Source organism: Anopheles coluzzii, chromosome 3 (assembly GCF_943734685.1).
Source record: "Anopheles coluzzii chromosome 3, AcolN3, whole genome shotgun sequence".
Classification (NCBI taxonomy): Eukaryota; Metazoa; Arthropoda; class Insecta; order Diptera; family Culicidae; genus Anopheles; species Anopheles coluzzii.
Window position 1 is genome coordinate 36459679 of NC_064671.1, and position 24701 is coordinate 36484379.

The 24701-nt window shown below is 43.2% G+C and overlaps 2 protein-coding genes across 2 annotated transcripts in view; one reads left to right on the forward strand and one right to left on the reverse strand.

The window, feature by feature from the left end:
- LOC120960108 (6-phosphofructo-2-kinase/fructose-2,6-bisphosphatase-like) overlaps positions 1 to 24701 on the forward strand; it is a 71970-nt gene that overhangs the window by 31418 nt on the left and 15851 nt on the right. The window lies entirely within an intron of this gene.
- The window catches only part of LOC120960109 (alpha-N-acetylgalactosaminidase), a 49744-nt gene that overhangs the window by 23749 nt on the left and 1294 nt on the right, over positions 1 to 24701 (reverse strand). The gene's annotated exons all lie outside the window — the stretch shown is intronic.

Here is a 24701-nt window from a genome sequence, read left to right on the forward strand (position 1 = left end):
AAAAGTGGTTCAGAGTAAAGTGGTTTTTTGCACTTCTATTCGACATGATAAGGCTTTTTTAGTCTAGTTTTAGCATTTCTTTGTGTTAAATTGTTTACTGAGCATCTTTTCAAGAAGAAAGAGCTTTTTTTCTTGAAAGATGCTGAACGTTGTTGCACTGTTTTGTGACTCATTTGCATTGGTAAACAAACGATATGAAGGGGTTGTGTTATCTTTGCAAATAGTATTTGTTTGCTTTTGTCTTGTCAACTAGACTTGTTTCGATGATTAATTGAGTTCAAAGCGTAGTTAAATTCTGTAACAAAGCATCTTTCTTGGAGACAAAGCAAATGATTCATCTCGTTGCAAATTGAAAGAGAGTTCAAGGAAGTTCAGAAATTTCTTTATCTCTCTATTTTATGGCGTGTTGCAGTATTTTAGCAAGCTTGTGGTCTCTATTTGATCAACATTTATTTTATTCGTTTTTTTATTCGTTTATTCGTTTTTTTTGAAAGATTTCTTCGAGACATACCTAGACAAAGGGGCAATGACAAAATATGCATAATTTTGGCATAATATTTGAATTTTTATTTTTCAAGTGTAATGAGTAAAATGTGACCAAAATAGTAACTGACTGGATTAAAACTAGGAACAATTCAGTCAGAGTTAACATAATAAGCTCTAAAACATTTCGTAATGTTAGCAATTTTGAAGCTGAATTAAAAAATATATGTTGAAAACAGTATATTTAATCATCATTTTACACTACAAACTGTGCAGCTTTGGTAAAAAACCAATAAGATCATATTAAACTCATTTGGAAATTAAAACTAATCTTAACTGTCAAAATGAACTGAAAATGAATTGAATTCATGAAAAAAACACTAATCCGATCAAAAAGCACCAGATTGAAATGAACCATTAACAAACCTGAAACACCTTTCGCCATGCGCAATACAAAGTGGAGCAAAGTTATTGAAAAATAATGCATCCCCCGAGGTGCAAAACCGAAGGATCAGATGCTGATTGAATCTTATTAAAACAATTAAAATCTCATTTTCACGTTTCACAACGGTCGTCCACAACAACCATAGCCCCCCACAAGGCACACAAGGCCGAAAGAATCGGTGCAGTACTGCTACTCCTGGTGCTTTCGCTTTCAATGCGGTGTGTGTGCTCCATTAGTGGTGCAGAAATCATTTTCACCCGATTCGACGATCTCAATTACACCACCGTGTCTCGTTAAAATGAGGGATGGTCAGTGTGAAAAGCTCCTACAGTTCGTGAGACGCAAACGGCAAAGCAGCCCCCTCAAAAACCTCCTGTTCATGTGCGGAGAAATTGATTTTAATGTTAATTCAAATGGCCTTAAGCGAACGCGTCAGCGTAAGTGAACGAATACCAATCGCTCTCGCCGGGGTCTGTTCTCGGCCTCTAAACGATAATGCACAACGCGGCTTGGGAGAGACAGTATGCACACATATGCGCATCGCCGTGTGCATCTTCGACCTTTTGCACAAATGTGCAGCCAGCCGGAGGACGACAACTGGAGTTGGTCGGGTTTTGTTGCCAGCCGGAGGAACGGGTCGTCTCTCGTGCGCGCGCTCCGTTCAAAGTGGTTTAGAATTAATCTATGGCGCCCCTCCGAAGGCGTTGCATCATGCCCCATCTTACGGGTAGGTGTCTGGACCAGGTGGGCGAGAAGATGATCGGAAAAGTTGCTCGTGGAATAGCAAAACAAAGAATCGCAACGTCCGCCCCTTGCAAGCGCGAAGGTGAGCTACAGCCTAATTATAGCGGCGGCATTTGGAGGTTTTTTTTTGTTACTGTTCATAAGATTGTTTGGAGGCGTGTGCCATTCTACCAAAAGAGTGGCCAGCATTTTATTGAACGCATAGATCTGGTCTGGTTTAGGTCAAACGATATCTAATAATAAAAAACAGAGGCGTCTAGACAAAGCCGCATGGCAATACTTCCCGCGGGCATTTTTAAGTCCCCCAGCACAGAGGATCGTTGATAATGTGGTTGCCTACTGGTTTTGAAGCGATTGTAGTATATCCATAGAGACCGTGTCGGCGTCAGGTCATATTTTATATGATCGTATCATTTTATGAGGAACCATAATTTTGTATTCTGGCCGGAGGGGTGCAAAATGAAGACGATTGGCATTAGTGGTAGTGGGCTGTACCAAATATAGACACCTAAATGATCATCAAATTCTGAGCTCAAAGAGGTTGTGGAGGTTGATTGTAATTTGAAGATCACAAAACGTTTCTAAAATGAATGCAACAGCACGCAATGTGGAAGACATTATTGCAAAATGTTGAAATAAAAAAAAACGCCAACGTTCCATAACGTACAAACACTCTTTAAGCGGCAAAGGAATCAATATTCATATTTCCATCATTCATTTACGTTTGAGTTGTTGTTTTTACTACTTTGCACCTCACGCGCACACCCATCCTCTCAAGGAGCGAATAATTTGCAGAAATAATAGGCTTCCGCTGCTTCTAAGAGGCACCAATCAAACCTGCGGCCTTGCTGTGGCCTGCCGTGTACCTCTCTTCTCCAGCGTGATTAGATGGGTTTTTGAATAAAAAAATATTTATAATTTACAATCCATTCTGCTTGCGAGAGCTCTGATGCATCTGTGTGTATACATTAACAGCCCTACACACTGGCACTAAAGCACCACCACTCCTTGGGCTGAAGAGAAGTGGTGTGGTCCCTCTTGTCGGTGGTAACCCAACAGATACAAATCATGCGTATCTGTCAAGTGCGAGACATCCGTGCCAATGGTGTGCAAGTTTATTTTTCCACCCCGGCTGGTGAAGTGTATGCAAAATAATTCAACATTAAAGTTACACGCTTGGGAAAATGAGCAGCGGATGCGTAGCCAATCTGTGGTGGCATCTGAGAGGAGGAGAGAGATATGGATATGGTGGATTGTGGATTGTCACGAACACTTTGTGGTTTGCTGTGCGGCGGGAGGGACTTCCAACGTTCTCGCTGTCTGTCGTTCGGTGAGAACGGCCGTGAGGCTGATGAGATGCTCTTTGGGAGATGTTGGTGTCTCGGTGGGAAGCTCCTATCTATTTGTGTGCTCTGTACGAGTTTGGTGGTTTAATCTATAGACGCGCGTCATGGATAATTTGACAGCACATTTTCGCACAATTTAGCACACACTAAGAATGCGAATGGACGAAGAATTGTTTTGCGAGAGATGATGGTTTTAAACGATTCTTCAAACAACAACATCGAAAAAAGCCCTCACACTACCTGCCCTCATCCATTGTGTGTAGTGTCGTCGGAACACGAACTTTGGCGGTGGCTTTGGCGGGGCAATTATACAATCACGCAAACGCCGACCTTTTTTTCGGCATCTAATCAACGTGCAAATCAACGTAGCGTTTTAACGCGCTTAATCTCCCAGAGAGAGAGAGAAAGACACACGAGTATGAGCGAGGCCCACCTAAAGGGAGCTCGTAAATCTTCAGCACAGCGAGACACCGTGCGTCTCGCTTCAAATTGCTACCGCAAGCGACGAACCTCCCCCTCTTTAACACAGGGTGAGACAAAACAAAGCAAAAAATCGAATAGTAGTTAAGACACTCCGTTATGCGCATCAAGACAACAGCAACAGGAGGTGCAACAGCGCGTCAATCGATCGGCGCGAATTTCGGCGAAAAATTGTTTCACACGGGAAATTAAACGGCGGCCCCGCGTTAAACGGATGGAGGATTAATGATTTGCGCGCACGGGTGGCGGCAGCACCAGTGCGCTCTACAGTGGAAGCTGAGCGAAAAACTGAACCCTACGATCGCTTACGGGGTGGCGCGGCGGATGTGATGGTTGCAAAAATCACACCGCTGTCTTTGACAACATCAACCAACCTTCCGAAGGATGCGTTAGGGTTGTTTGGCGAAGAAATGGAGTTCCGCAAAAAATAATCATAAATTTTCAGACATGGATCGATCGCTTCAACACTGGGAAAGAACGATCGAGGCAATGTCTTAAGGCACCTTTCAAAATTGATTGGCAAATGGCACACAACCAGGAAGGTTGATTGATTTTTCCGGAACATGTTCAGGTGGTCATGTTTCCTCGGCACAACGCACACGCTGACAGTGCGGATACCAGCCCTTCACCATTTTGCTGATTTGGGCGTATTGTTGTTTCCGGTGGACCTATTTTTTTGGGGTTTGGAACCATGTTTTTGGACAGAGTTTTACCTGTTTGTGTAGCTCTTTCTGCCTTTCTGCCTCACCCTAATGCTTTGAATCTTCTTTTTTTTATTTCCTCTTGCGTTAAATCTTTGAAAAAGGGTGTGTGTGTAATTAAGCTATCCAAATAGACAATCATTAGCTGCCGAAGAATACTAATCCTAATCTCTACAATATAAATCAATTTGGATGTACCATTAATAATGTACATAAAGTAAAATTAAATTGTAATTTATAGATCGCCAAAACTAAAGCCTTTTTTTCAAGGCGGAGATTGTTTAGATTTTTTGCACATACTTTTAGCTCAATTCTCTGTACCTTTGGCAACCAATGGATCTTGGTGACGTAAAGCGTAAAATCTTTCATGTATGGTTACATTCCAACACATTCGCTTCGTGTAATCAACAAAAACACCCAAATCCTTCCATTAAATCTCGATCGCGATCACAATCGATCGGCTCTCGCACCGCTTAACTAGGGCCAGATTTATGACTAAGACACGAAACACAGCCTCCCATGGTATTGCGGGCGTGCTCACACACAGCTGTGTGTCACCCAGGGAAAGGGTTACGTTAGGGGGTAAGGGACACGACGGCATCCCATTTCCTTTTGCGGCTCAGCATCATCAAACCTCCCACACCGCAACAGGCATGTGGTGATTGATTTGAGCGCAGCCTTTTCTCTGCTGCACCAGCACAGCGTCGTTTTCTTAACGGCTTTTGAACGCCTTCCCTACGCCTAACAGCACCACGTCTCCACGTGCTTACAGTGCAACGGTTCGCTTTTTTTCTTCCTTCAAAACGTCCTAATGCTAATGCTCAGCGGGCCTGTCTGCAGTCAATCTGCATCTGTGGAGAAGCTTTGTTTTGTTTATTTCTTTTTGTGTGTGTGCATTTTCCATCTCGCTCGTTTGTTTTTCGTTGTCGATGTACTTCTATTAGCGTTGCACATGCGACGCGACGACCCGGCACGAACTATTGTGCAATGATCTCCGTTGTGTGTGCCCCACTGTGTATGGATTGAGATTGAAGCCAACCTGAAGCCGCCTGAAGCCCGTGTGAACTAATCGAAAGAAGCGGTAGGCGAAAAAAGCCCAAACACACACACACACAATCACAATTCAAATGGTTCAGTCGATTCTTTGGCCCGGCGTACACAGAACCCACAACCGGGAAGGGCAAACGCGATGGACGCGCCAGAGAAGCTGCGGGCTAGCCAGAGATTGTGTGCCAGTTTCGTTCGGCTTTTGGGTGTGGGTGGGTGCGCGAGGGCGTGAAAGACCCGGGAAGTGCTTGGAGCAAGAGCCCTTACCCTTCCACTATACCCATCGCCGTAGTTCTTGGAGCGATCCGCCCGCACACACAAATCGATTTTTCCGGCGGTTCGCGCGCGCGCCCAACATGTGCAACTGAAACTGCAGCAGAAGTGCGCTCTTGAATTCCAGTGCAAGCAACTGCGCTTGGACGACCACCCCGTTCACGATGCGCCGCCACCGCCACGATGCATCTGCCATATGTTTTGGGCTTCCAAATGCCACCCGCTGCTTTGCTGGTACCGATGGTGCTCTCGTTTCGCCTCGCCTCGAAGGGAGGGAGCGAGGGTGAGTAAGGCGTGTTCGGAAATGGGGTAGTTTTAGTTTGATTTAAATTTTTTGTTCACTCGCCATACACACAGCGGCTAAAGGTTACACACCCCAAAGGTTACTGTCAGTAGGGCCAAGTGTGCGATTTAACGCGCGCGCGTTCTGTGTAGGTTATGTATCGGTTATGCTCTGGTTGCTCCAGGCGGGTGCCGATCTTATGCAAATTGAAGTAATTTAAAAGTGTTTTGCGAGCCGTTTTTGTCTTGTCCTTTAGGCTTGAGTTTTATGTTGTGCATTAATCTTCTATTTTATTATACTTCGAAGGATTTAGCTGGACGATTTGCTACTTATTACTTTTTAACTAAATCATTTATACACTTACTGAAAATTAGATAGCTTTTAAGTTTTGCTTTGGTTTCAACGTTTGTTTTTGTATTTTTAGTGTTTTTTTTTATTTTTTAAATTTAATTTTAAAATTAAATAATTTAATTTTTCCGTTAGTGTAAAAAATCAAGCTTATTACAAGGCTAAACTGCTTATCGAAAGTAATACTTAAAAATTAAATGGATGTGATACAACGGTGGAACACATTTTAATTAATTGTTTTGGATATTCCGCAGAAAGGCAGAAACACAAACTTGGAGATCATTTGGATATTGTACTTTCCAACAATTACAAGGAAATTGAAAAACTTTTGAATTTTTTAAAGGAAACCAATCTCTACAAACAAGTGTAGCAAATATGGATAAAAATATTTATAAAAACATAATTGAAATGAAAAAAGCACTAGAATTAACAAACATTTTCAACTTTCACCAATACCATAATAACTCTTGTAATTTTTTCTTCTTTTTCTTGAACTTTTAATTTATTCTTTTTTTTGTATCTCAAATAGTATTAGCGATTTCTGAATTTTAAATTACGAGAGGCGAATGCTAAAAAGCCTCGTAAAAAAATAAAACAACAACAACAACAACTTAAAAATTAATATCTTTTAAATACATTATGATAATATTAATATACAAACTAACATTAGCTAACGTAAAAAAGGAAAAAATAATATAATATATTAAACAAATCATCTTGATCATAGAAAACGTGTTGATTTAATTTAATTTAACTCTGTCTTAAGTAATAATAGTTTAAGAAGAACCTAAAATGCAACAACTCAAAGCAATGACAAATAATAACTTCATTAATGGCAGTGAGGCGATAATTTGGTTGTTGGCAACTGTCCGTTTAATTCGCATTTGTTTTGTCCAAATAAATTGTTACTCGCAATACAACTCGTCACAAGGAGGACAGCAGCAGCGGCAGCAGCAAATGATACACATTTAAACAACCTGTGACCCGCTGCACCGAATTGGTATGTCTGTAGCAGCACCGCCAGACGGACAAACAGACAACTGCTGGTAACCCCAACGATCACAGGCACACAGGCATTTAAGATAAACGTGTCGAAATAACACTCAATCGCCACCGACAATGGTGTTTCAAATTCTTTTTTATGCGCCACGCTGTCTTCCCAATTTGCATTTTCGCCATCCAATTTGCAACTCGCTCATAAAACGACAACCACCCCGAAAGAAACAGCTCCCCCCCTTTTCGTGCTCCGATTGCGCGAAACGTCTCTGTATGCTTCGCGCTGTGAACTCGCCGCAAAGGATGAGCACGACGAGCACGGAGAGGTGGTATGCACCCCAGAGAAGGAAAAGGAGGTGGTTGGCATGTGTCAGATGATAGCTATCGCCACCGCGCCATTACAATCCGTCCAGTTACAGAAACATAACTATTTGGTGGCGGCGGACCTCGAAATGATGATGGGGGGACTACCCCGGCCCTGTCGCGTAGCAGTAGTAATAAGACAGCTCTATTTGTATCTTTACCTCATTTCGGTGTGACCAACGTGGGGGTGTGGTGGGTGGGTGATGCTTTCTGGCAGTCTTTTGCATACACCGCTTACAAGTACAATCGGGCGCTTGGACTCCGCACAAACGCAAATGAACCAATAATGCAATCGGCTTTGAACGACCAGCTGCAAATTACTGTGAGAAAGTTTCTGCTGGCTCCACGCCCCCCACGCAGCGTGAGGGCAGGAAAGGGCTCTAAAGAGCAGCCTATACACAATGAAGTGTTTTGTGTATCTCTGGGTGTTTTTTTGGGAAACTGTGCCACTGCTGCTGGCACAGGGATGGAGGAAAACGCACTTAAAACCACGACAAATGTAAAGCGGTTATGGTGAAACTGTTGGCTAGACCCGAACAAGATACCAGACCCCATAGTAATCGTGCGATCCCACCCACCGGCACAGGAAGACAATCAGTTCGCCCCTCCGGGTGGGGGCTCTGTCTGTCAGACAAATGGGTGAGGTGTGAGGGACATTCAAATTCGGTTGATGCAAACACCTGTAAGCAATTAATCATCTTGCTGCTAACGGTAATGTGATGTCACACACCAGCTGTATTGTAAGGCAAAAAACATGTAAACATGAAGGTCTCTCTATCCCGAAAAACGGAACTCTAAAGAAACATTTTTATTTTGACCAGGAATGTTATTAAAATGTTACACTCTGTGTGTTTAGTACTGTCAACGTTGAAGGCAAATTTGGAGGCAATAGTGTGTTCCAGTTGTTTAGTTACTTCCAAATTCTGAAGTTTGTTGTTCGCAAAACAGCTTCAGAACCACGGATAATGCTATACATTTTTATCGCCTCGTTCTAAGAATAACTCAGCAAATGTATGCAAATTCTATGCCGTGCCGAATTTCAAGATCAAGTCTCGGCATGCGGTTCGATGCTTAAAGCTTTTAAAGCCGGTCTGTAGAAGTTGGAATGCGAAATGAGATGCTAAGAAAAGACCACGATGCTCCACGTGAATTCCCCGGCGAGAGTGATTCGTGGAGCCGTCTTTGAATAGGTCTTTGGAGACGGTTAGATTCCACATCTGGTCTGAACTGGTGTGTGTTTAATGTGTTCAATGACCCTGTCAGTGATCTCTTGGTGATTCTGCATCCAATAATTCGTACGACGATTCGATGTGGTATCATAAAACTTCAAAAATAACCCAACATTATGCAGGCTTACCAATTTTTATCCGATGCATCTTGCTTCATTTGCATACCTGCACACGGAAATGCACCCATAAGGAAGTTTCAAGCCAGTTTTGGTGACATTGCTCTAAAGCCAGCTACTATTTCTGGAGCATCAGGACCCAAACTGGCTGGGATTAAATATCTAATTGGTTTGGCATTTGGCTTGGTGTAGCTTACCTGGAAAAGAAGATAGAAAAGAAAAAAAACATCAGTTAAGTTGCATCGCTTTAAAGCAGGACTACTTCAATATCTCCGCGAAATTGATAATTTATGAGATAAAAATAGCTTGGAAAAACCGATTAACATTCCCATTGATAGGTTCAGGCTCCCTTCTCAGAGAGCCGAGAACTAGCGAAACGATTCCAGCTCGCGCGATATGCTGTGTTGTGACTACTACATCGCGTCTTGTACGGTGGCTTTTAGAAGACACACCTTAAATCAGCGTATTCGAGTACTGTTTGCCTGCTGTTTAGATATTATTCCCATCCCTAGAGCAGGTGCTCGTCTTCTCGGAGTCGGAGATCTATGGATGGTACATCGGCAAAGGCCAAAGGTGTGCGCCATTCCGATACCCATCTGGACATGGTTTTTTAGAAGCGACGGGACATGATGGAACTTCTCCATTCTGTGTGCGATTGCACACAACAAGTGACAGTCACAGTGGAAATTGGATATGGTTATTGCCGTGCGCGCAGTGTGGGAACTCCAACAAGAATGCCACTCTCGGTTATGTCATTACGATTGAGGTGTTGAAATAAATGGAGAATCACACTGAGTGTACGTCACACTTTGTCTGTCAATCGATTTATTCGAAAGCTCGCGTTGAAAATGGCTCATAGTTCAAAACTGAACATCATTCATTTTAAAGCGCGATACGCTACTTTCTTCTTCAAAATTCGATACACTTACAGGGCGTGGAAGTTAAACTGCTCCAAAACGGACCAAACCTTCGCCAGCGAACAATTGTCTGCTGCACCTTGCACCATCTCTCTGCGAGGAGCTCTTTCAATGGCGCCCCATAGGTGGTGTGTGTGTGCTTATGAACCAACCGCTCATACGAAGGTGTTCCGGTCTTAATGTGCAAACAGTACACTCCTTCCATGTTTGCAGCTTTACACTTCCCTTATTTACGCTCTGGTGAAAATTGCCGATCACACACACCACACACATATATATTGCCGGCCGCCGGGTTGTCCTTTTGCTCCCACGCCACTCGGACACATGCATACTTACACTTATATGCATTGCCAGTCCGTTGTTACAGTTGACCGCAAAAAGGGTTCCGAAGAAAGGAAAGGAAACGACGGTGCGGTATCCCCCGCCAGTGCCTTGTGGTGTTGTACGTTGACTCAACTTTCAAAAATTGTTTGCGTGCGCACTCATTTGTTTTATCTGGGTGGGTTTGCTTTTTTTTCGCTTTGAACCGAAAATTCATGCGTGAAAGCGAAAGTTCCGCACCACAACCGGGCCCACGGGGTTCTGCGCACACGGGCGGCGGTGGCGGCATGTGCCTGCCTGGTGGTTGTAGCCGCACCAGGACCAAACAATCAATCGCGGAACAATCAACAACGATCACGACCCAACCACCGATGATGACGCGATATGTTTGCGGTTTTACGTTTCCCGTCTATTTCCATGTGCTTCTCGCTCCTTTCTCGTACGCGCGAACTCGACGCGTGAAGCCAGGGGGCCAGTTTCGTTGGTGTACGGCTGATTTGTTGGAGCACGATCAGCTATTTGGTTTTATTTTTATTATAATTTTCAGCACAGACACAGGAAAGAGTGACAATGCGGTGATGATGCGGCTATGAAATTGCTACCGGGAATAATGTGCGCACACGACGCATCGTGCAGAAAAGGATCGTGAGGATGGGCTTTTGTGTGTATAGAGCCAAGGTATGCCATTTCTCGATTGCGAAAATGTAATAATTGTTGCTGGACACACGGGACAAACAATTTAACAATATGACAACAACAAAAAACGCCCGAAACTCGCGAGAGGTATTAGAGAGTGTCTCATAAAAGCATTATAAATTCTGTCACCATCCACAGTGAAGTATGCGGCGATTGAGACGTGAATATATGGCACATTTCGACGCATTCGTCGGCTACCCGCCAGCGGCATTGTGTACTATTGTGGTCAGATATTCAGTGTTTAGGTTTTTTTTTATTTGGGTATGGCTAGTTTTTGTTTTCTGAAACAGTTATGCTATTCATGCTCTTTTTTTTCTTCTACAAGGAAACCACAACAAAGATAACCTGTTTTACCTTTTGTCTTTACACACGGGAGGAGGTTTGCTTCTCTTATCTTCCAATGATTTTGCATGGGAATAAAGGAAAGAGTTAGGGGTTGTATCTGAAGTGTCTGAAGAGAGTGCTTTGCGCTACGTGTTGAGCGGTATATAGCGTGAGCCGTATCAGATCAGACACTCGAAATTGATAGCTCCTTAGATGTTTCATGTCAAGATGCTTCACCACCGATTGTTAGGGACAGAAACGAATGACAATGGAAGCACCTTTGCAGCTCCATTGACGCGATACGATCAATGCGAGCGTGTTTGGGGTTGTTTTAATCTTATTTTGTTGTATCACGCTGTTCGTGCTTCTATTAAATTAATTGTGTTACAAAAGCATTTTTAGACAAAACAAGATAAAATTTGGAGTATTTTTGTATGGAAAATAGTAACTATTTTATTTAAAAATTGAATATTCGTGCATTTACGAAGTTAAATTAGACAAATTAATTTGTTTCGATAGAAAGCTTAATAACATATATTTTTGATGTTACTTATTTAATAAAAATAAATAAGCAACCCAAAGAGATTTTGAAGAAACCCGTATTGAATTATTGCAACGATCAATAGATCAATTTATTTTTACTAAAATACCATTAAAAGTTATAAAAAAATGAACAATTTTCTCTTAATAAAACCTTTTCCCGTGCGCTATGTTGCAGAAATGCTAGTAATCAGACATATCGACAAGAGCAACAAAAGGGTTTACGCTCCTAGACAACCCCCCTCAACCATGATCACTTCCGGCTGTTTGCGTGATCCTGAAATGTTAGAAGCAGCTGCAAAAACTGCTTGTGAAACATCAAATAATCGCGTTCCGCTGCTAAAGCGACGAAACCCTTTGCCCAAGCGGGTCCAATAATCTCATCCGCGCGGCACACAACGAACGATCGAAGGAAGCGATTCTCGTAGCAAGCTGTCGAGACACGATCACTAAACGTGTAAAACCAAGATCCGAGCCCATCGCCTGCTTAATGTCAAGGATTTGCTGTTCAGTGCCTCCCCATCCGTGAGCTTATGATACTATGATGGGCGCACGTGGTACTATGTTATATCGAAAATCGAAAAGGGTGTTGATCGATCGATCGATCAAGCAGTGGCGCGCGATACCGTCGTTGCACCCCGGTGCCGTGAGTGCATCCGGAATCTGAAAGGGATTTTCTGTGCTGTGTCTAGCGGTGTGTTACTTTAGACGTTTTGGAACAAGGCTAATGGGTCATTCTAATAGCCACAGTTTTGGCATTTACCCGACCGTGTGTCCAAGCAGGATGTAGTATTGTCCGGTGCCCGGGGGCGGTGGCGGGCTTGGTGTGTTTGTGTGTCAATATGATGGATTATGTTTCTGTCAAATGGCGCGGGAAGTTATTAAAACGAACGTGTGCACATCTTTGGACATCCTTAAAGTGTGCGAAAAAACATACTTTTCCATCGCAACATCCGGCAGAGTTGAGTTTTTTTTGTCCTACCTCTTATTACGATCCATTCTACCCCCGAAGGCATGGCACAGAGCACAATCATGCAAGATTTTGACACACACGCAATGTTTTATCGTTTGCTATTTTTGGAAGATAATTTAAAAGCGCATGTTTGCAAGATATGGTTTTGTTGCGTTTAATGACATTCCACGCCTTCCAGAGAGTATATCAGAGAGGCGAATACGTTTTTTTTACGGCAAAATTTGTGCCCATTTTGTAATGTTAACGATATTTCTCCTTATGAGGATACATACAGCTGACAACAATGCTCTTTGTGATGCATTTTCGCCGTTTTTACTGCTATTGTTTCGAGGCTGTTTTGAGGCGTGAATGAATGGGCGTGACTAGGTTTTTTTGTAGCTGCAAACAAAATCAAATTTAAAATAATCATAAAGTGTGTTTTTGTTGCGTTAATTTCCAACATATTTCTGTGTTAATGCATTACGCTCAATTTGTTTCGGGGTAATGAATCCCCGGGGTGGAATGAAGTCATTAATCAATTGCTCGGCCTAACGGTTGTTTGCCGGTAAGTGGAACACGTCACGGAGTAATTGATTTTTATCCCACACCGTTGGTATGATTATAATTTACAAGCATTTTGAGATTGTTTTTTTCTGTACAAACAACCAATGCTCATTAAAAATTAGATGCACATAAAGGGTAAGTTTCGTTTAGCTTAGCTTTAGCTTAACGAACCATTCGATTGGACGGTGATGTCTTAATAAGATCAGTTAATAAGAAATGGTGCATCTCCTGCTTGCCGTGTGCTGCCTAATTTAAATGGATCCACTTATATAGGCTACACGCATCGTTTTAATTAGTGTCTTCTCATTCAATTTATGGCACAGACGCGCATAGCTCCCGGCTAGAAGCCATATCCAAACCCCTTAGGGCATTTTGCGTCATGCGTCGATCGGAATCGGTGATTAAAATCTTAAACCATCTTCGTTGCACGAGATGTTCTCCTGTCCTGTTTTCCCTTTGTCCGATAATTGAAAGAAGATCAGCTTTTTTGGAGTTCGTTACAAAAAAAAGAAAAGATCTTTTGACCTTGAGTCTGCGGCAAACGATCGCAATCGAAAACGAGACAGAGAGAATGTGTCGTTGTTGGCTACACCAAATTATGTGAACATCGGTCAAAATCGCACCACAAAGCCCGCTGAACTATGCGTCTTAATGCGCATCGTCGTGGTGGCGCTAATCGAAAATAAAACAGACGTGGACTCCAAAAAAGCCCGCATGCCAGCAGACCCCATCAAATGCCATCATCAGCACAAAGTGAACGGTCATCTCAAACAGCAGCAGCTCCGATGCTTGGGCACTCGCTTTTGGATGTGCACGGATCACCGTGTGAATGGGTGATCTTAAATTGATTGGATGATCGGACGATCGTCTAGGCAGTGTAGGCTCTCACAATCATAAAAGAATGAAATCCAAAACCAAAACACGCACGAACCATTGCAGTTCCAGTTCAGAATGTTGTTTCGGTGTATTGTCTGAACGTGAACGGGGGCTCCCTACGGGCGAGCGACCTTCAAACGTTGACGAGTCTCTTCCACCGCAGGAGCGCAGAAAGTGAGGAGACTGTGCTTCAGTTTCGCTCAGAGGGCGCTAAAGGGCAGCCGGATTTATCTGGAGGTGAATTTTCATATTTAGCCGCTCGCTACCTATTATTGTTATTCAAGCGAACGGAATGGCGGTGACCTCAACGCAACAGGGAGCAACGAACATACAAATAGTGCGTTGCCTAATCATCGCATGCTACTCTTCACAGTGAAGTTTGTGTTAATCGATTTTGAATGATGGACAAAATGACTCATTTCTAATGAGGCCTTTGTGCTGTGGAGATTAATAACGGTGGAGAGATTCTAATGCGGCTCCGTATGGATAGAGTTAAGTGAGCTTGTTAAAAGAGACAGTGTCATGATAATTCCATGTATCAATAGCAACAACTCCCCCGGGTATGCTTTTCAGTTTAACTGAAATGTCATGGTATTGGTAGGAAATTAGATTTCCCCAAACATTGGAACATTAGCAAATGATACCAAATGGACAAATGTCCGTTGCTGTTAATTTATGTAACAAGCAAATCACTCTTACGAGTCATCGAAATGAACAGTTTTTCGTGATTGCAACTTCCTGCTAAAGTTTCTGTAACACTCAATAGAAGTTAAAGAGTTATGGAACCATCCCGCGACATCTTAAATGCAGCTCATTCCTCCAAAAGGGCCACCAAGTCTTAATCACAATCTGTCACACGTCTTGTCAAATCCATTAAAAGACGCAACCACCTTACTTCCGCTCAGTTTTATGATACCGAAAAGCCCGCTAATTGCCACGGTTACGGATAGCAAAAGGGCGGTCGGCTCATCCCGCACCGGCGCTGGCATGTAACGAAAAAGAAAAGCGAGAGGGAACCGGAAGTTATCGGAGAGACACACACGGAATGTGATCTAATCAAATGGATTTGCGAAGCTAAAATGTACTGAATCGCGGCAAAGATCACTCCCGAGCACGTTAGGAAAAAAGGGGGACTAACATTCTTTCCGACGAGTTGCACAAAGAATCGTTTGATGCAGTTTTTCCCCTTTCTTTTGTGTTTCGTTCGACAAGCACTTTTACTTTCGCGCGACCAATCATCATCAAAGCTTCGTGCCTACAAGAAAAGCACAATTTTCTGCCTGTTTTTGTTTTCCAAATGCCGGTAGCAAATGCCGGCGCGGCAAGATCTGCTTACAAACACGGGTCTAGCACTCGTGTCCTTTCTAGCCTTGGGCTGCAGTTTTCCTTTGTGATGTGCAGCACATGCAATGAGAATAGCCTTTTTTCCCTCTGCTCAATGATCATATTGGAGCAGAAAATTGCCAATCCGGGAGACTCGTTTTTCTTTCTTGCTTCGCTTGTCTCGTAAGCCAATCGAATGGACGCGGCTGCCAGATTGCATTCCAGCGGTAATTAGGTCTTGCAATTGGCTTCGTCGCGTTGGGGGTGTTTGTGTGCGCATTTGAAGGACAAATCGGTTTTCCGAATGGAAAGAAAGAAAATTGCAATAGCCGCCAGTAGGCTTGTAAAATGTAAAGAGCAGCTATACAGGGTTTCCAGTAGTTCTCATAGGAATGACCTTAATGTAGAGGGACAAATCCAATATGAATTTCCAAGGAGCACGTCCAAAAGAGTGCCATAGAGTCCAATTTATCATATGTAGTTCACTTCTGATAGGAAAAAGTCAAGGAACGGTCCCACAACTATGAGAACTCATGGCAAACCCTGTAAAGCAGCGGCAGGGCGACTGCTATTGTGCCAAAGTAGCTCCGAACAAAAGCACAAACAAAAACGGTTAGATATGTATCACGTATAAAGCGATTTGTTCCTGCCTTTTTACAAAACGAGCGCTAAAATAATCGTAAATTATTTAGCAAACGAAAATTTCTATCGATTGAATCCCGTTCTGCGCTTGACACTCTCCGTGTGGCTGGATTTAATGCTCCATTTTCCCCGGTTACTTAGAAAGCGGCCCCAATGCTGCTCTTACCATCTGTGCTTCGCCGGGTGTACCTGACGACGACCAACACAGAGCACGCCAAACCCGATCAACCATTAAAAATAAGTCAGGAGGTTCAGAGGCTCCAGCTACAGATCCCAATAATTAATGAACCGGCAACCCTGGTCTCGGGCTACCTCCTGTACCTCTTCTGGCACAAACGCGCTCTCTGCACTGATCGGCAAAAGAGCATCCCTCTTCACACACAGAAGCCACAGCAGCCACAGCAGCAACAGTAAACCGCCGTTTGAAAATTATATTACGATCTCGGGAGCGCTGCTGCTGCCGCTGCACCGTATTATGCAAACATAATTCGCTTCTGGGCGCTCGCTTTTTCAGCACCGGCTGTGGTTCCCACCGAAACGATCCCTAGCGCACCAGTCAGGAGAGCGCCCCATAATCAAAGCATAAACTTAAGTAAGCATCACCCGAGGGGAATAATGCAACACGAGGAGGAGGAGGATGAAGGAACAAAACAAATCCGAAGCATTAAAACATTAATGCCGTGTGGCGGCTGAAGATCAGCGGTGAAAAGGAGGAGAGTGCGCTGCGGATTAGTGTCAGCTGAACGGATTTGATGCTTTGTTTTTTCATTTGTTTATTTAATGGCTGCCTCTACTACCCGACTTTTAGCCGAGCCGTAGACAAAACGACGAACCATCCACGATCGAACAAAGTGTGTGTGTGTGTGTATCTTTACTGACTTAAGCCAAGTCGGGCATGCGAGGAACCCGTTGTTCCTCGCTAGTAGGTCAGAGCCGAACGCCGTTGACAACCACAGGGCCGCCACACAGCAGCAGCGTGTGCGGCGTGTTGTCCTACGATTAATGTTTTAATTTCGTTCGTGTTCTTTGCGCAAAAGCGTTCCCCTGTTGTTTGACCGACATTTTTTGTTTTTCAAACCCTTTTTGTGACGGTGCCAGATCAAGACCATTGCAGCTTCTCGCTCTCTATCGATCGTGATCGATTTTTACGCAGACACGCCGAGGTTCTTTGGCGGTATCCGTCTCATCGATTCATCGCCGGGTTGCTTTGTTCGCAAACGCAAAATTGGGTTTTTATTATTACAGCCCCGCGTGGTGATCGTGATCGTTTGTTGTGTGGGTTATTGTTTTATTGTTCAATTTTTCACCCCCAATATTATCGAACGCTGCCTGCTGCCGCCAGTAGCTCAATGAAAATTGTGTCAATAAATTTAGCGAAAAAAACAGCAATGTTTATAATGAAACACAGTGTATCGTGCTCAAAACAAAACATAGACAGTGAAAAAGTAATTAAAATAGCGCTTAGGTTACTATTTTATCCAATCGGATATTACTTCATTGGATGATTTTTGTTTTTGTTTTACAGCAAACCAGTTAGACAGTTTGCTGCAAAATGTTTGCCTTAAAACGTATTTCTATCAAAACCATTTTTATCATTTCAATATTCATTTGAAATTATCACACAAAAAAGACTTTCTTTATGCATGAACTCGTATGCATGAACTTTATGTATAATTTTACCACCAAAAGAAATTAATCATTTTCATGCATCGTTAGTCGTCACAGCTAAGCGAATCGTAAAACAAGTAAAAAAAATACAATTCATTTAAAATGTAAATATTTTGCAATCAAAACAAACTCAAGACGGTAGATGCATCAGCCAAAAGCTCTGCAGCGAAGCTAATAAAGTGATGCAGTGTGCCCGTTGATTATTCAATTCGGCACAGATAGGCATACACACATAACCCTTTGGTGAGCGATAGCGAATGCCAAATTAACTCTTCACCAATGTGTGTTTTTTTGCTCCCAAACCTCTGAAACCGATTTACTCTCCTCGCCAATCAATTATACTGTAAGTGTACTGTGCGGGGGATTTTTTTCCAGCGCCCTAACAACACAAATCTCGTGCACCACCAACCCGAAAAGTGCATCATAATGCACACCTCGGTGCTGTGTGCAGCAGCACCGTTACAGTTTCGGTGGTTTCGTAAATCAACACCACACAGACGCGCGTTGCTCTCTTTTTCCTTTACCAACTCGGTGCAATCAGCCAAACACACACACACACAGTCGTTGGGTCGTAAAGAAAGTGAAACTTTCAACCTGCAACTGCCTCCCGGCTGACGATCATGCTGCTGCTGCCGCTGCTGATGATGATAAAAGGTAAATATGCTTCGCCAAATCATCCCTCGGGGGGCCTTTTGCCTCTTGTGTCTGGCTGTCTTCGCTACAACCAGTCCACCACCACACCGCTATTTGCTTTTGCATTAAGGTTTGATTTCGGTTTGCCTTTTAATGTGCGTGTTTGCAACTTTGGGGCGATGGGTGTGTATGGGGTGATGTAGGCTAAAAGGGTAGAGGGGTGTTACTTTACTGTTCAGAAGAGGAAGAAGTGAGTCAATTTAATGGAATCGGTGCAGATACTACGGGGGGTGGCAATACACATACGCACCTTTACCTTTTCTTGTATTTTCGTCAAGTTTATTACGTTTCTTTTCTGCCTCTCTTTCCCTTTTGTATGGCATGGCTTGGGTTTAAATAATTTTAAGCAATATCACCCCAAACGAGCGCTTTGCTCACAGCCGGAGCCGCACCGAATGCTCTGGTGGACACTTTCTTTTGGGCTGGGTCGGGTTGCGTTTATTTGCTCTTTTTATCGATTTGCAAAGCACCAACTTACACCAACGTACCCTGAGCGTTGTGGTACCATAAGGAGATGGCAACCGAAAGCTTCCCGCTACTGGTGGCGAGAGATTAAACGAGGAAATACAAAAACCCTCCGCCAAGCCGGTTGTCGTCAAAAAATGCAAAAGCAAGCAAAACGTATCCATGCAGGCAGAGGCAGGCAGAGGGTAGCAAAATATACCAGATAAAGCGGAGAAAGAAACAGTAAAAAAGCCAGGGGCACACAACCGAGCGAGCGGGAAAACTGGTCCAAGCTCCACTACTCCGTTCGCGAGTGAGTCGATTTTTCCAACGCGCGCGATATCTGCTACGATCACTTCTGCGCTGCGATCGCCGATTGGAAGCACTTCTCCACTTTTGCTTACATAGCGCGGGGCCAGTCGGGCGATCGGGCTTGTACTTTCTTGGATCAACTTTCATCCCATCTCCCACGCCTCACCCCGCCACCCCTCCCCCGCTCACTCAAGGCGCACTGTGGCGGTGACCTGCCGGCGCGCCCGGTCACCGATCGGATGAAATTGATTCGAAATCGAAATCTGTCGGCCGGCTGGCCACTACTACTGCTGAGCCTCCACACTGACACACCGGCAGCGAGTAAATCGATCGTTTATCAATCTCGCGAGGACGACGGGCATTATTCTCATTCACACATCGCTCTATTGTTTGCTGCTTGGTGGAGACGCGTAACCGACCGACCTCCCCTCGAGACTTCCTCGAGCGAGCCATGTGCAAAGTGTTTTTTGATGGATTTGCTTTCGGAACTGCTCGGCGAACGCGCGCGCGCACCACACATGATTGACGTTTGAGTCCGGTTTTTGAGCGGTGCCTGGCGTGTCTGAGCTTTGGTGCACATTCACGCTTGGAATTTGGTGCGTCCAACGAAGGGACAAAATGTGACAAAAATGTGGTTTTCAGTGGAATGTTGGGATGATTATTGCTTCTTAATAGAGATGTTGATTTTTCTTTAGAGGCAGCTTTCATCGGGGTAGTACAGAAAGCAAAACATCAATTGGTGGGATGCCTTCATACAGTAAAAAGTTGGATTGATTTTTAGTACTGATGAAAAATTAAACGAGATTTGCAAAGCTGCAATATTTGCTCTCATTATTTTCGTTCTGTTTTCCAACGTTATCCTATGTCAATTTGAATCGTGAAGAGTCTCACATGCATGTGAATAAAAAAAAAGTCAAACGTCATACATTTTTCAAACAATCTGGATTTTGGCTGACGTGATTTAAAGCTAGATTACCGCTAGATTTTGCCTTTTAAAACTCCAGTTTTTTTTAAATGTTGTCTTTGTTTTGACTTTTTATACTCAATTCTTTGCTGTTAATCAATCGCTTTCTTTTGAGTGTTTCAGAATGCGTGACCTAAAACTCAGTAATTCCATAACCACATAAACACATAACCAATAATTCAATGAATAGTAACTAGTACTATTTTCATGATAGCGTTGATCCAGCGTTTTTTTTTTTTTTGAGGTAGCATGAACTTGCAAGTAAAACTGTTTCAAAATAATCAGTTTTTTTAAACAAACAATGGTATTGCAGAATTTTAATCAATAAGTGCAAAAAAGTGATGCATATTCTTAAAGCATGAGACCTGAGCACCAACGTTTTGTGGCAACTTCTGTATCAATTTATATTAGGAACTCAATACTACGAAAATCATCAATGCCTAGAGAGATTCAAGTTATTGCTGAGGATTCAATTGCAAAAGAAATTATTAAAGTCTTATGTATCCAATTTCAATTCAAAGTTGTGCAAGACGCGTGTCAGGGTTGCTTTCTGTGAATATTTTGAATCTTATTCGTTTACAATAGGATGATGATGATATGAATCAGATCACACCAGATTTGAAGAATCAATCATCCAATAACAAAATGTTTATGGGAATTTATCATAATTTTGTCTGTGCATAGTTGATTGATATGTTTGGCCAAAAATACACGAACCAGAATTTCGCGGGCGCATAATTCCGTCTGCTGTTAAACCGCGAATTTCGGGCCTTAAAATGTTAAAAAAGTGCTTCATTCTAGGTCTCTAAGTGAGAATCTCAAGTTCAAGTTGGAGCCGGAACATTGCTACAAGTTTTATTCCAATTCAAACATTGACTAGCGTTCGTTCCATCTCTTTCTCATCTCCAGTATCAAGCAGTCCAGTGAATCCCACATCACTTACATGGCCGGTAGCAACTCTTCCGGTTTCTTATTCAACAACCATTTGAGTTAAACGAGCTTAATTGAAGTTAAGTGTTGTGCGCATACCCGTTGTTCTAGGGGTTTTAGGATCACAACATCATAACAGAGAGAAAGAAAGAGGAAATTTCCTAACTTTGTCATTGTCGATTAAGCACACATCCAAATACATAAAAAATGGAGTTATTACTCTCGACGACTTATCCATCCACTTTATTTCGTTGTTGAAAACACTCACTTGACAACACATTATTGTCACGACTGTTCGGTTTTATCTGCTTTTTGATGTTTTAGTAATAGTTTATAGTCGTCACTTACAGGCTTTGTTTGGCTTTGTTTGTTTTCGCTTCATATTTTATCGCCGTTTCTTCTTCAACTGCATCTTTCATTTAGTTTAAACACTAAATCTGTGATTCAAACGTCAAGATAACGAAAACCACAAAAAAACGGAGGCAAAAGCAAGCGTGAGGGAGTATATTTGTCATAATAGCGATGAGCTCTAAATGGGCAATGGGCTCCGGAGGTGACGTCCGGAACTAACTGCTCGGAAAAATTAGTTGAAAATCTCCCATGTAACACTGGCACACACACCCAAACACACTCAAAGGGTTTGGTTATAAAATTTCAATTAGAATGCTAATTATTAGTCACTGCTTATGCGCATGGAACCCAGCAGATCCGCTGATGTACGACCCTCCGCCACACCAGCCATAAATATGCGTTAAAGTGTCATGCTCACGATTGCTCACGGGCTGCTTTGGGCTGCTTGGGGATTTGAACGTCACGTTTGAAAGTGAAAAACCAGGAGGCAATGAAAACTACTGCCCCCTGTCATCTGTCCGCTTGCTTAACTAAAAACATAACACAAATTCGTTCATTTTTGGCTTCCATAGTGTGACTGAAGAAGAAAGAGAGAGAGAGGGACCAAAAAAAGCGAAAACTGCGAAAAACATACACACCCCCCCCCCCCACACTCCCCAAAAAAGCTTCACGTCCGGTCTCGAGTCTTACTCTCCACCCTTAATCGTTTTGATGCCCATTTCGGCGTATTTTGTCATGGGAAAAGACACCTCCTAAAAGCGTGAACACCTCCCCTCTCCCCCCCCCCCCCCCCCTCCAGTACAATCCAGTGGAAAACGAGTGTGTCGAGCTCACAAACATGAGCTTTTGAATGAGTAATTTAAATTTGCCACCGTTGTAGTCGCGCACGCCAGGGTGGTGGTAGGTAGGCTTTAATTCGCTCTGAGGTGTGTTTTGTTTTTCGGGGAAGGTTATGCAATTCGGAAATGCTCATAAATTATGCACCTCTTTATCTGCTGCATTGCCATAATCCGACACACATATACACATAGACATAGATGCTATAGACAGTGTCTGTGTGACACGCTCCATTTCCCATGGCGAAAATCGCAGCTCGAGATCGGGAGAGTGTTGGACTATGGAAATGATTTAATTAAGAACCAGCAAACCCAAACCATGCTCATTCACTTTCAATTGTTCTAAATTTGAATTGTCGGGCAGAGAGAAAGAGAGAGAGAGAATAGGGGTCTTATTTTTTGGTTGAGTTTAATTGTGTAACAATTGCACACACGTTTTCCAGCATTGCACAACTTGCAACCCAGTTCTAGAGCCGGACACACGTCCTGGGTTAATTCACTTGTTTTTCTACTGGGGAGTTGCGAGGTTCCTCCCCAAAAAGAAGTAGGTTGAAAGTTTCGTCCGTTTGTGTTTTTTTTTCTCTTTCGTACGACTCTGCCGCGAAGGTTGGTTGGTTTTTGCTTTGCTCCAATTTTTAGTCTTGATATTTAACCACCATTCAGAAGCATTGTTGTTCGCGCTCTGTCTGCATGCTCTGTATGCTAATGCCGAATGGAGTAGATTGTGCGAGCAGACACAATCATTTCTGCTTAATTTTGCATTTTTATTTACATTTTTGTTCTGCCTTTTATTGTCTTTCCTCTTCCACACTCAAATTGCTTATCAAGGTGTGTCTGTGATTTAGCGCTTGTTTTTATTTTTAAATGTAACACTGAATTGGAATCATCGCGCGACTGTTGGAGCAAATGGTTGGAAATTGCAATTTCACAAAATTGGCGTTCATGCTGCACCATCACAAGCAAAAAAGTGCATTTGCATTAAGTTTGTTAATTATTAGTCGTTATGCAAGAGCTGCTCAATAAAGGGGGTTCAAATGTGGTCGAAGGAATTTTATGAGACAAAAGCAAATACACATTTTGATGAACAATACAAGCAAAAAAACGTTTAGTTGTTATAAACATATTAATTAACTCAATATAATATATTTTAAATGCAATTTAAAAGAATTTTACCTATAAAAATGCACCCTTTGGTGGTTGTAATGTTCTCACGAGCATAAAAAACGCATACAACAGCTCATGCATGAAAACCGCACAATTAACGCGAACCCCTTCAGCAGCAATGGCATCAACGACCGGGTTCCCCTATATCTATCTTGCAGTGCCTGCAAAATGTGCACAGCTGCGTGCAGTAACCGCGTCAGATAACACACGCGAATCCTCTCTCAGGGTCAAGCCTTTCTTCTGTGTGCGCTGCTGGTTACGAACACTGCCACTACACACCATTCGCCAAGAATGAACCGCGTTGCATGGGGCATATGGGTGTTGCCCATTTTTATTATGCATTTTCATATATTGCAAGCCCTCCACATTACCAGCGCGAGAACCTGTACGTACGACCAAGAACCGGTGGCCCGAGGAATCAAGGCCAGCGAAAAATGCATTCTGGAAAAAAACAGAACCCACAGACCATATCGCAGCAATCTTCGGCCTGTAACCCAACTGGGCCGACTAAACCCGTTTGGGGGTTTATTTTTTTGGGCATTTCAATAAAACGCGAAAATGGCAAAACAGCTCACAAGCTTGTGAAAAACAATATTGAAAAAACTAGATGATTGGTATAAAAACATCACCTACGAACAGCTTTTACACTCGTCTGAAAAGCCGGTCAGAATACCACTACGGCCGCCACAATCGAAACCATTCCAAAGTTTCGAGGCAAACGGCTAACGGCCCAAGAAATGGACCAACCTGGGAGGAGAGTGGGCGCACATGCAAGATTGTCCGATCTTTCTCCCGTGCCCTTTGGTCGTCTCTTTTCTCCTCCGAGTCCATCCCATCGTGTGTGTGCTGGGCTGCTCCTCCATCTTCATCATACACACACACACGCTTGCAAAGGTATGGAAAAACAAGGCACACACAAAAAACCAAAGAAAAAAGGCAGACAAGTGATCGTAATAAAATAAAAGAAATGGAGAGAGAGAAAAAACAGGTTTTTCAGTTCCCTTCAGCTGCTCGCGGGACTCTCCTCCCTTGTCGGATTGACGTAACCGTCAACTCCACTGGATCATACGCGTTGGAGAAGTTGGTGACTGCTGCTGCTGCTGCTGCTACGACCCGTTATGCTGCGACCAGACCCCAAGAACAAGCCCTCAGACGCGGCGATCGTACAGCGGCGAGAGAGACCGACAATAAGAAGCGATCGCAGACTCCAGGCAGTAAGTTGCAAGATATATTAAGAGGGTGTCGTGTGTTAGGAGGTTAAAAAAAGAACCTCCGATTGACCCACACACAAATACACACACTCACACACACGCTTTCAACCATTCTAATG